The following is an 11,929-nucleotide window of genomic DNA, read 5'->3' on the forward strand; positions in this document are numbered from 1 at the left end:
TGATCTCCTTATAATCATCTAGGTGGATTCAGAAGTCAAGCTCAGTGACATAGTCTATGCAGTATCTTATAAGCTTGTGCAATGTGTACCACAACATCCAAGATTGTGGATACTTATAAAGGAAAAAGTCCATTGTGTGTGTTTCATCCCTATTTACTCGGGTATTCAACTTCTACCTAGATTCTTTTGTCTTTGATTTTGAAGTACATTTTAGCTTTGACAATTGATTTGCTACTCTTCTGCTTTTGACTTTTGTGTGTTTGCCAGTAAAACATTTCTCTTCTGATCTGGCTTAACTGCTGAAGTGGCTTGTCATCCTTCCATCTCTTGGTAGTACACTCTGCATTGTCGTGGATTTCTCTCATTTGCTGATACTTGGATGCACAAGACTTTCTTATAAGATAACCTGTCTCTGTGTCCTTTGATGCAATATCCTTAACTTAATGTCTTTATGAGATGGGCACCCAAGGCGCTAATCATTTACAGTGGATTCAGAAAGTATTCAGACCCCTGCACTTTTTTCACACTTTGTTATGTTGCAGCCTTTTGCTGAAATCCATTCAATTAATTTTTACCCTATCCAGCAACACTCAATACTCTGAAATTAACAAAGCACAAACAGAATTTTAGACATTTTCTGTATTTTTTTTAATTAAAAATAAAAAACAAAACTGAAATATTGACACTTGTATTCAAACCCTTTGCTGTAACACTTGAAATCATTCTATTGATTATCATTGAGTTGTTTCTACAACCTTGTTTGGATTCCACCTGTGGGCAATTCAATTTTTTGGACGTGATTAGGAAAAACACACACCTGTCTATAGAAGGTCCCACAGTTGAAGAAAAACCAAGCCATGGGATCAAAGAAATGTTCCACAGAGCTTACAGACAGGATTGTGACAACGCACAAATCTGGGAAAGGCTCCAAATATTCCTGCAGCATTGAAGATTCCCATGTACACAGTGGTGTTCATAATTCTTAAGTGGAACAACCATGACTGCTCCAAAGATGGCAGTCTGGCCAAACTGAGCTATAGTGAGAAAAGGGCCTCAGTAAGATAGGTGACCAAGAACCCGGTGGGCACTGTGGCTGTGCACCAGAGAACATTTGGGGAAATGGAAGAAACTTCTAAAATTAGAAACATTACTGTAACAGTCCACCACTAATCTAGTCTTTATGACTTAGTGGCCAGATGGAATCCTCTCCCCACTAAAAGATGCATGAACTCCACAAACTAAAAGAAGTGGGAGTTCAGGGTAATGTTTTTAGATGGGTGCAGAATTGGCTGAGACACAAGAAGAAGAGGGTTATGGTACGAGGAACCTTATCAGAATTGGCCGATGTTAAGTGTGGTGTTCCACAGGGGTCAGTGCTAGGGCTGCTGCTATTTTTAATAAATATAAATGATTTAGATAGGACTATAAGTAACAAGATGGTTAAGTTTGCTGATAATTCCAATATAGGTGGATTTGCAGATAATCTGAAATCTGTTATATCATTACAGAAGGACTTGGACAGCATACAGGCTTGGTGTATCAGGCTTAATGTCAGTAAATTTAATGTATTACACATAGGAATTAAAAATGTTAGGTTTGAATACACAATGGGAGGTCTGAAAATCGAGAGTATGCCTTATGAGAAGGATTTAGGAATCATAGTGGATTCCAAGCTATTGACTTTCCAACAGTGTCCAGAAGCCATTAAGAAGGCTAACAGAATGTCAGGTTATATTGAACCCTGATGTGTGGAGTACAAGTCACAGGAGGTTCTGCTCAAGCTTTATAACACACTGATGAGGCCTCATCTGGAGTACTGGGTGCAGTTTTGGTCTCCAGGCTACAAAAAGGACATAGCAGCACTAGAGAAGGTCCAGAGAAGAGCAACTAGGCTGATTCCAGGGCTAAAGAGGATGAGTTATGAAGAAAGATTAAAAGAGCTGAGCCTTTACAGTTTAAGCAAAAGGAGATCAAGAGAAGACATGACTGAAGTGTTTAAAACTATGAAGGGATTTAGTCCGGTTAATCGAGACTGTGACTTTAAAATGAGTTTATAAAGAACACGGGGACACAGCTGGGAACTTGTTAAGGGTGAATTTCACACAAATATTAGGAAGTATTTCTTTACACAAATAATGATTAGGGACTTTCAAAATTGGATAGAAACAGCGAACTTTGTTGGGCTGAATGGCCTGTTTTTGTCTAGATTGTTCTAATGTTCTAATGAAAGTCTGTTTGAAGCTTGGAAAAGGCACGTAAACGATTCACAGACTGTGAGGAACAAGATTATATGTTCTGATGAAACAAAAATTAGCTTCATGTATAGCAGAAACCAGGCGTCACTCTTTACCTGTGCAATACCATCTTAACAGTGAAGCATGGTGGTGTCAGCTTCATGTTATGTGGCTTTTTATCTGTGGAAGGGACTGGGACACTGGTAACATTTAATGGAAGACTGAACTGAGCAGAGTACAGAGATATCCTTAATGAAAGTTTGCTCCAGATCACTCTAGACCACAGACTGGGCCAAAGGTTCACTTTCCAACAGGACAATGTAAATATGGATAATGTTATCAGTTATCCTGAGTATACAAATTGTATTACATACTGTGGCACTCGGCTGGGGGTGGTACCCTGCCGGGACACCCAGGAAGACAGGAGGAGGGCTCATGCCTCCCCCAGACCACAAGGGGTCGACCGCCCTGGTTATATTTTGGGCCATGGGTACAGGGCGTGGAAGGCTCAGCCCTGTAGGGGCCCGTAGTCACCGCCAGGGGGCATCCCCATGCCTGGAGGACCCTGGACCCCAGCACTTCCGCCACACCAGGAAAGGCTGGGAGGAAGAAGAGAGGAGACACCCGGAGTGCTTCCAGGGAGACAGCCGGCACTTCCGCCACACTGTGGTGTGTCCATGGGAGATTGCCGGTGCACACCTGGAGCACATCCGGGTATGGATAAAAGGGGCCGCCTCCCTTCATTCGAAGCTAGAGTCGGGTGGAAGAGGACAAGGTCTGAGAGAAGAGAGAAGGAGGCGGTCTGAAGGCATACTGTGGCTTTGGCCTGGACTGTTGGGGTGATTGGTGCTGTGGCACTGGATTTGTGCACTTAATTAACTGTAAATAAATGTGTGTTGAACTTTTAACAGATGTCCGTCTGTTTGTCCGGGCTATTTCCCAATATACATATACATAGACTTCAAATAACATATATGCCACCATTATGTAGAAACTCCACTTTTCGTGATGAATATAACTGAAACACTATCTGTCAAAGACTGCTGCAGCTTTGCCTAGATCATTTCATTTCCCACTAAAGTCTGAGGTTGAAAGGCAATCTCTTTAAACACATGTACAAAAACTCCTATCAGCCCTTGAAAGCTCCTGCTGAATGCTGGGAATGGAAGTCCTCTTGATAGAAACTTCGACAGGATCATCCCAATAAGGAGCTTGCTTTTTGAACACCCCAATACAGTAACACTCCAATGACTGTGTAGGGTTATGATTTATTTACTGTATTTCTTAAGGAAGTCTCCACCCTCTTTCTGGAACTCTCCAGATTTAAAGGATGTGAACTACTGTCACTCACACATCGAGTCCCGCCCAGCCTGTTCCTAAACACTTGTCATGTTCAGACTGTGAAGCACTCACAGATCACAATCTTTCAGCACTGCCTGTACTCTGTACTATGCACTCTGCTGAAATATTTTCTCTCAAACTTATAATTTGGCATTGAGGAATGCAACATACCCATTTTTCATTGTTTTCTTTAGCTTAAACATTGTCATATGCATGCACATAACGAACATCTTAAGAGCTCTAGGGATTGTAATTTTCCACTGCTCCAGGAGTTGGCACTGTCTTCTAATGCCATTTCCCTTCCTCTCTTTGCTGACTGGAAGATTGATGGCTATGACACCATTAACGTCACTTCCGGTGTCTGTCCACCTGGACCCACCTCTTCCTGCCAGAAGGATGTAAGACTGGAAGACCCGCCATCTTGAGACAGTTCAATTGGAAACTCACATCAGGAAAGATGTTTCCACAATTATTGATTGTTTCTTTGCGATTATTTCACTTCAATTATATGGGGTGTGGTCGGGCAGTAGAAGGACAGACAGAAGTTTGGGACACCAACTGGGCCGTCCCTTTCATTCGTCTCCAGACGAAATGAACAAAACGAAAGAAAAAAACGTGCAAATGCACTGCTCCCCGGTCCAGGGTTCCTGCTTTACTGGAGTTTTAACATTGTGCTCCGTCGTCCAGCTAACTTGGTTCTTCCAGCAAAAGACGCCTCTCTTTAGGCTGCACATCTTTTATGGCGAAATGCCAGAAAGGGGAGGGGCTAAGTGCCCTTACTGGGCGGTCTCTTGGAGCAGTGAGGGAAGAAGAGAAACAAGACAAAGTCAGCGGTAGCCCACCATCTCGTCTCGGCGGGTTATTACATACCTTTTCCCAGCCGTCGGAGGAGTCCTCCAATGCCCAGGGGTCACCAGGATGAAGCGCCAGGTCATTATCGTGGTCTGAGTGTTCATACATGAAATTTTTATTTCTGTTCTCATAATTGTATATATATTTTTGTGGTTGGCTTTGTGCAAATCTGAGAAGACCCTTTGGGTTCTAAATGCCCCATGTCCGGAAGAGGTTGCAGTGTCATTCCATCTGCCAGTGGCTAACTGTGTCACAACAGTAAAGAGAAGAATGTCCAAGGCACCATCAGATGCATGCAGCTCCTGTGCAGATGTCTTAAATTCCTGGAATTCCTGGACAACTACTTATGTCAAATGATAGTGTAAATAAAGTAACGATGCTTCAAGCTGCTATAGAGAAAACACACAAGAAACTTTAAAGCTTGAGGAAAAATATCAAAAACCTCAAATATGATAAAGCAAATTAAAACAGAAAATATGAGATAATCAAAATAGAGTTGTCTGCAGTGAAACTAGAATATGCTCAACTAAACGAATAGTTATTACCTTAGTTAGTGAAGAAGAAGTGCAAGAGAAGCAGCACAAATATTTCAAGGCATAAAAAATATTTGTCACAGATTTAAAAGAATGGGTTTGGAAAGTAAGTTAACACGTTTTAGTGTGCCAAAGTAAAAGTATTTTGAAAATGCCTTCCAATATGGTGAACGAGCAGCTGGCGGCTGGCAAAGGAATTTAGTGGGTTCAGAAACAAGACGTAAAGTTATCTCTTCGATAACCTTGGCTAGTGGATTCTAGATGCACTAAAGCTTTTAAATAATTTGGAAGAGGAACAGCTGAAAGCCGAAAGGGGTAGGCTGGCATGAGAGGCAGCAACTGCAGAATTCAAAGCAGGATTGAAGGCTTTTTGAAGGATATACTAATCTTCAGAGAAAACTGAATTATTATAATGCTCCAAAAAAAACAATTCAGAAAAAAGAGGAAGGTGTGCCAACACAGCCATGGCAGCAGCAGATCTGCACACAGTAATATTCAGTCCAGATGCTGAAGTTGTATGTAACCAACCAAACATGATATATGTACCACACAGGCAAGTTCTAATATTTGAAGGTGACATGTTGACTTGATCAAGTTTTATAAGGGTATGGGAAATATGTTAGAGGGTCCTCAGGATAAGGTGGTGAGTCACCTTATCCAGTCTATAATATGCGTAATATTGTCTCTGTAACTGGGAATGTCTTTCTATGCAGAGGACACAAAGAGTTTTTTGATATAGGAATCAATAAAACATAACTTTCATTGTTTCTTGTCAGAAGAAAGTTATCCAAGTCCATAATATGATTATACGGTCATGCTTTTAAACATTTGTGATTCATAACAAGTTATATAAACTTTACATGATTTTTCATCATCTTTATAACATTACCAATTACAGATAAGAAGCTTCCAGTGCCATCTCCTGTATTAGCAAACCCTACAGCAACATCCTTGTACCGTCCATTTTACAGGCATTGTACAGCCTGTGCCCACAGATGCTTTCCAATGTCCTTGGAATGGGAGAAGTTACCTAATTATTTTGGACTAATCCACAAAGAGAGAGGGCTGACTGCATTTTTCTATGAAAGACATGAACAAGATCAAGAAAAAGAAATAGGCGACAATCAAATCACGATCCTACATGCTACCATCTGTGCTGTTCCAAATTGAAAGTAAGATGGCAACATCCAACTATTAAAGGCAAAACATCATTGCATTTTTCTTTGAAAATTCCTGTCATGAATTGTATGGTTGCTTTCCTGGAAACTTTTCATTACAATTTTTGAAATTATTATTTACATGTAACTTAATTTTTGTTTCACACCATGTGCTCTGTTTTTGGGTGGTCATCATATTTTTGTGACCATTTTACATGGCTGCAACCAAATTGTTGCCAGTCACGTGACAGCGTGTATCACCTTTCCCACCTGTAAAAAATAAGAATTCTCAAGGTCGCCAAAGTCCTAAAGTCTACCACACTGCTTGGTAACTTATTCAATGTATCTGCATTTATTTGTGTAAAGAAAAACTTCCTAACATTTTTCGCAAAATTAACAAGTGCAGGTAAATGGAAACTATTATCACCCAGAATGTGTCTGTGTGTGTATAAATATATACCCAGGAATGTGACCCTCAGGTCCCCATGTGTGACTAAACCTTTTTCACCTTAGCAGTGAAGAAATAACACAGTCACAATGAGCATCCTCTCTAAGCTGCTGTGTCTATTTAAGAATATCCTGATACACATAAATCATTCTTTAATAAATTAGACTCAATTATAACATCACTAGACAAAGAGCACGTTTGGACAACGTAAGATGAAACGGGCACGAGTGGAATAGTAATAAGTATAAGCACCACAAACCTGATATAGGTGTATTGAATGAATGCGTAATTAGGCCTCAAGCTATAGTCGAAATCGCCTTTCAGGCCTCTAGAGCTTTAATCGAAGTCGCCTTTCTCTTTGAATTTTTGCGGCCGTAAATCCGCTGCCTGCCGTGATGTTGGGGTTGGATGTCGGTCGAAGTCGCCTTTCTCTTTGAATTTTCGCGGCTGTAAATCCGCCACCTGCCGCGATGTCGGTCTTGTAAGGTTTTTCGGGCAGCTGCGCAGAAGGCGACTGCGCATTCGGCTTCAGATGGATGTGAGTGAGTGAGTGAGTGAGTGAGTGAGTGAGTGAGTGAGTAGGCTAGCAAATTATATATAAGGTTCACTTGGAATTTGAAACTGCCACACATCGAAAAGATGACTTTACAAAGATCTAAATCAGAAGGTGGCATGGCACTACCTAACATTTAATTTTACTGCTGGGCAGCAAGTATACTTACAATAAAATAATGGATATTGAGATAAATTCATGAATTCACAATGGCCTGGCTTGAAATAGCAAACAAATCCCTCTCTAAATCTTTCACATAGGCCTTGCTTTGTGCTCAATCCAATACTATAATCAGTTTTCTTGCAATCTAGTTATCCACCAATTACCTAAAATATGAAACCAGTTCAGCACATTTCAGGGATGTGAAGCTCAATTTTTTTTCTTGTATAGCCCAAAATCACACAAGTAATTCCGCAATGGGCTTTAACAAACTCTGTTTTTGACAGCTTTGACTCTATGAGAAGACAAGAAAAAAACATGAAGATAATCACCTTTTTCCTCCTTCTCAGACCTATTCAGTATTTAACCTACAGTATGGAGCTATTTTAACACTAAGGATTAAAACACTCAGAGTTCTTCATTTCAAGAACATATTTGTATCTTATGAATAATTATGCTCTGAATTTGCCATTCTAGCTACACACTTTTTTTTTACACCATTTAGAAATATTGTTAAAAGAAATCTACGGAGCTTTCCACAACTCACACCCATTTCAATCTCAGAGGTTATACTGGTTAGTCTTGATGAGAAACTCAGATAGTATTTCAATAATAATGAGAATTTACCCTTCAAAGATCTTAGGGAATGGTGGGAAAGTGACCTTTCAATTGGTGTCTCAGAAAAGGAGTGGAGCTCACCCATACATAGAATCCACTAGTCCAATATATCCCAAGCATTCCATTATTCAACTAAAGGTCTTCCATTGACCTCATTTATCTGATTTCAGATTACCTAAAATACCAGTAACGGTGCACTGCACAATAACGTACAGTGAATACACTTGACTTGAGATTTCCTAGTTTTCATCCTCTTTCTCTGTACGTTTAGCATTTGTTTGCTCAGAGGTTGATGCACTTGCTGCTTCCTGAGCAGCTCTTCTTATCTCCACCATGGCGGTCCACTTCTTCTCTTCTTTCGTCGGCATCTTTTCGCATTAAAACTGATTAAGTCAATGTTTGTGTTGCAATTACTTAGTACGTTTTCTTTAATTTTTCACTTAAGCTGGCACTTAAGTCTTCAATCTGTCTCAAGAATGATTTAAGATATAAAGAGGTAGGGGAAGTGACAGCGAAGGTGGTAGGGATGAGAACGGCACCCATAAACATGTGCCGCGTAAAATGTCTGAACAACAACCAAACAATCAACTGAAAAAAATTTGGAAAATTGGGGAATCACAAACAAATGCTGTAAATTTACAGTGCTAAAGTGTGCCCCCAATGTCCAAACCATTTTCTAATTCATGACAGACAATACTGTCCAAAAGGTCATAGATTGAGTTTTTTTGCTTGGATTTTTCCATCCAACACTGAGGAGTCAACATTACCTTCATCTCTTCACTACCATTTTGTTTGAACCCAACCTCAAACACGTTAGAAAATGAGTGTGTGACGTAACGTTCAGGTACATTTGGGAACTTAGCTCTTTATTTGTACCAGAGCTGACTGGAATTTAAGCTCCCTGCACTCCAGAACCTCCAAATATACTCCGGGACCCCAAAACCTAAATAAAATATTTGTTTTTAATTTTTTTGATGTTTAAACAAACAAAGTTTATTTCAAAGACTTTATTTAAACTTTGTAAATGGACCCTAATCAACATTAGGCCTACCTGTTTTTGAATTGGCTGATACGAAAAACTAAAACGTGTAACAAACAGTGGAAGTCACACAAATGTAAAATAAATTGTCAGGTCAGTGTAGTTAATAAAACTGGTCCTGGCATATCAAGTGCAGAGGCTGGCATAGAGGGTAAAATATAAATACAACATAAATGGAATGGGAGCGAGGTGATGGGTACAAAAATCATCTGAGACAAGGTTGAAGAAAGTGAAAACTCCAATAGGAGGGGTGTGGACAGCAGAAAAATTAAAAATTGTCAGATATAAATTAGTGAAACACTAATTTATCTGTGCAGACATGCAGATATACAGTACTGATTTCATGTATTTATTAGGCCAATGGCGTAATTCAATTTTAACAGCGCTAGGCCCTGTTTCCCAAATTGCCATTGTTGTTGCACCCCCATTCCGCCCCCTGACAGTCACCATGAGCTCCAACACTTCACTATTTACAAGTTCTGAACTTAATTTTTTTGAAAGTTGGAGCATTTTTAATTTTATTTCATCAAAGAGACAGTTACAACATTTTTGTTTATTACATATGTTTCTAACAATAGGTCATATTCAAAAATAACAGAGGAAACAGAAGGTAATTAAATTTATTAGTTAACTAAGTTAAAGACATTTTTGCTAAAAGAATTTTAAAATATTGCAGTAGCTGAAATATATTGCACAGAAGTGATATTTCATTTTAAATAATGTAAAAATTGCATTACTCGCAGTATGAGAGTTTGTTGTTGTTTATGAGAGATTTATAGTTAATTGCAGTTCATACTTCCAAAACCTACAGGGTGGCCCATATTTATGTATATGACGTTTCATGCACTGTAGCATTTAAACTACTCAGTGAAAAGTATTGAAAATGGCATCACTGTGTAGCCGGAGAATGGGAGTAACGATGTGCTGCACCAGGCAACTCCTACTGTGTTCAAATACAGAATGGCAGCGAAATGAGTGTCACTAGAGCAGCACGTACGCTGTGTGTGTTTATAGTCCACAACTAACGCGGTGGTGAAACAGAGGATGGCAGTTGAGTTTGGAGGCAGTGGCCCTAGTGTGCTTTGAGTACTGAGAAAAGCGCTATATAAATGTAATGAATTATTATTATTATTATTAACCATCGCAAGAAAAAACACAAAATTTGACATCAGCAGTACTGTTTTGCAAGCAACAATAATGCCTTTCAATCATATACATAAAAATGGGCCACCCTGTACATTTTATGAAAGAAGTTTACCAGATGGAAAAATAAAAAAAAAAGGAAATTGACATCTGAAGCTAAAATAGGACCAGTGATGGACTGAAGAGCAGTATGATACTGTCCTGATGAATTATAGCATGAGAGAAATTCAGAATCATTATAATCTGCTGAGAATGCAGTCATGTGGTGGTTTTTACTGTAATGTAAATACTGAGTGTGCGTTTATCGCTGTCTGCATAAAACAGTTTACAGAGCCATCTTTAGGGAACTCTTTTCCTACTCCTTTCATGGGTAGATTAATTAGGAGACTTTTTATTTCCTTTTTTGTTTTGTTTTACCTTTGCTTTTGTTGGATTTTTTTAGCTGGTTATTAATTTATCTATTTATGCTTTAATTGTTTATCTCAATAATCGTTTAACCCTTAAACCACCGGAACAGGCTATATTCAGTTCCCAATGCAATTTGCCAGCACGCTGGAGCTGATCAGTCCATGCTATACATTCATTGAGCAGCCAGCTCATGACCACTGGCGTCCCCTAGCGAATCAGCATCACTGTCCCTGGGACTCAGCCGCTGCACTAGACTAGCCTGCAAGCATCAGCGCTTACCTCTGTGTGCTTCTGTGCAGCCATTTGAAGCACAGTTGTCTCAGTGATTTACTGAATCTCATCAATGGCATCAGTTGCACCTTGTATATATAATAAGAGATGGTTGCAGTAGGTTTTTTTTATAGTTTTTATAGTTCATTGGCAGTGTGTAAAATGATCAGTGTTGCAGTAATTGTGATGCTCTTTGCATGAAAAAAATGTGTTCCATTAAAATTTCACTTTTTCTTGGTGAATTGTGACGTTTCCTTACATTAACCCCCCAAGTATGTTGCAGTTTAAGGGTTAAGATGCATTTGTCACACAATTTCATCAATTGTGGAATAAAGGCATGGATCTCTTAATCTGACTCCAATTTATTATTAATATTGAAAGATTACTTTTACGACAGGTCGATTATAAGTTATTTTAAAGTTTGAGTTAGCATTAACTTACTATTGTGTGCAAACTTTTTAAGTTAAAAACCCTTATAAAGAAATACAACAATGGTTAATTAATCTGTAACCTTAGGGATTAAGCACAGTTTAACTAGTGTGTGCTTTATTATGAAACCTCAGGGGCTAAAATGCTATCATAGCGTGTTTTACATGAATAACATTTCCTATTCAAACTCAGAGGCTAATCACTATTACTATGCATGTTTCAGAATAAAACCTCAGAGGCTAGGCAGCTTAACTTAACATGTGTTACATTTAAAATCAAAGTCTGACTATTAAAGGAATACTCACCAAGTTTGAACATTCAGTCAGTGAACCACAGAGGCTGAATATCCAGTTTGTGTCCACAGAGGAAGAGTGTTGGACCTTTACAGCGTTAATATTCTCAATGAACGAGTCAAGGATTAGATGTGATTTACTGTAATTAACAATTTATTATCTAACAAACTCTAAAGTATGTACAGCAACAGAAATAATACAATTACAAACATACAGTAATACATTGTGGATAAGTTTTGGGAGTTTACCACAGAATCTTCCAAATTCTCATGATGTTCCAGGCTCCTTATATCCTATTGCATAGTCTAAGGGCAAACTGCTCACCCAGTATGGAGCACCAAGTGACAATTAAACCCTTGCAGATCAATAATTAAAAGGCATGATGAGTCAAAACTCCTAGATTCCCAAGAATGTGAAACTGACAGACTCAACCATGATGTCAGAAAGCATTA

This window comes from Erpetoichthys calabaricus, chromosome 2, assembly GCF_900747795.2.
Source record: "Erpetoichthys calabaricus chromosome 2, fErpCal1.3, whole genome shotgun sequence".
Taxonomy (NCBI): domain Eukaryota; kingdom Metazoa; phylum Chordata; class Cladistia; order Polypteriformes; family Polypteridae; genus Erpetoichthys; species Erpetoichthys calabaricus.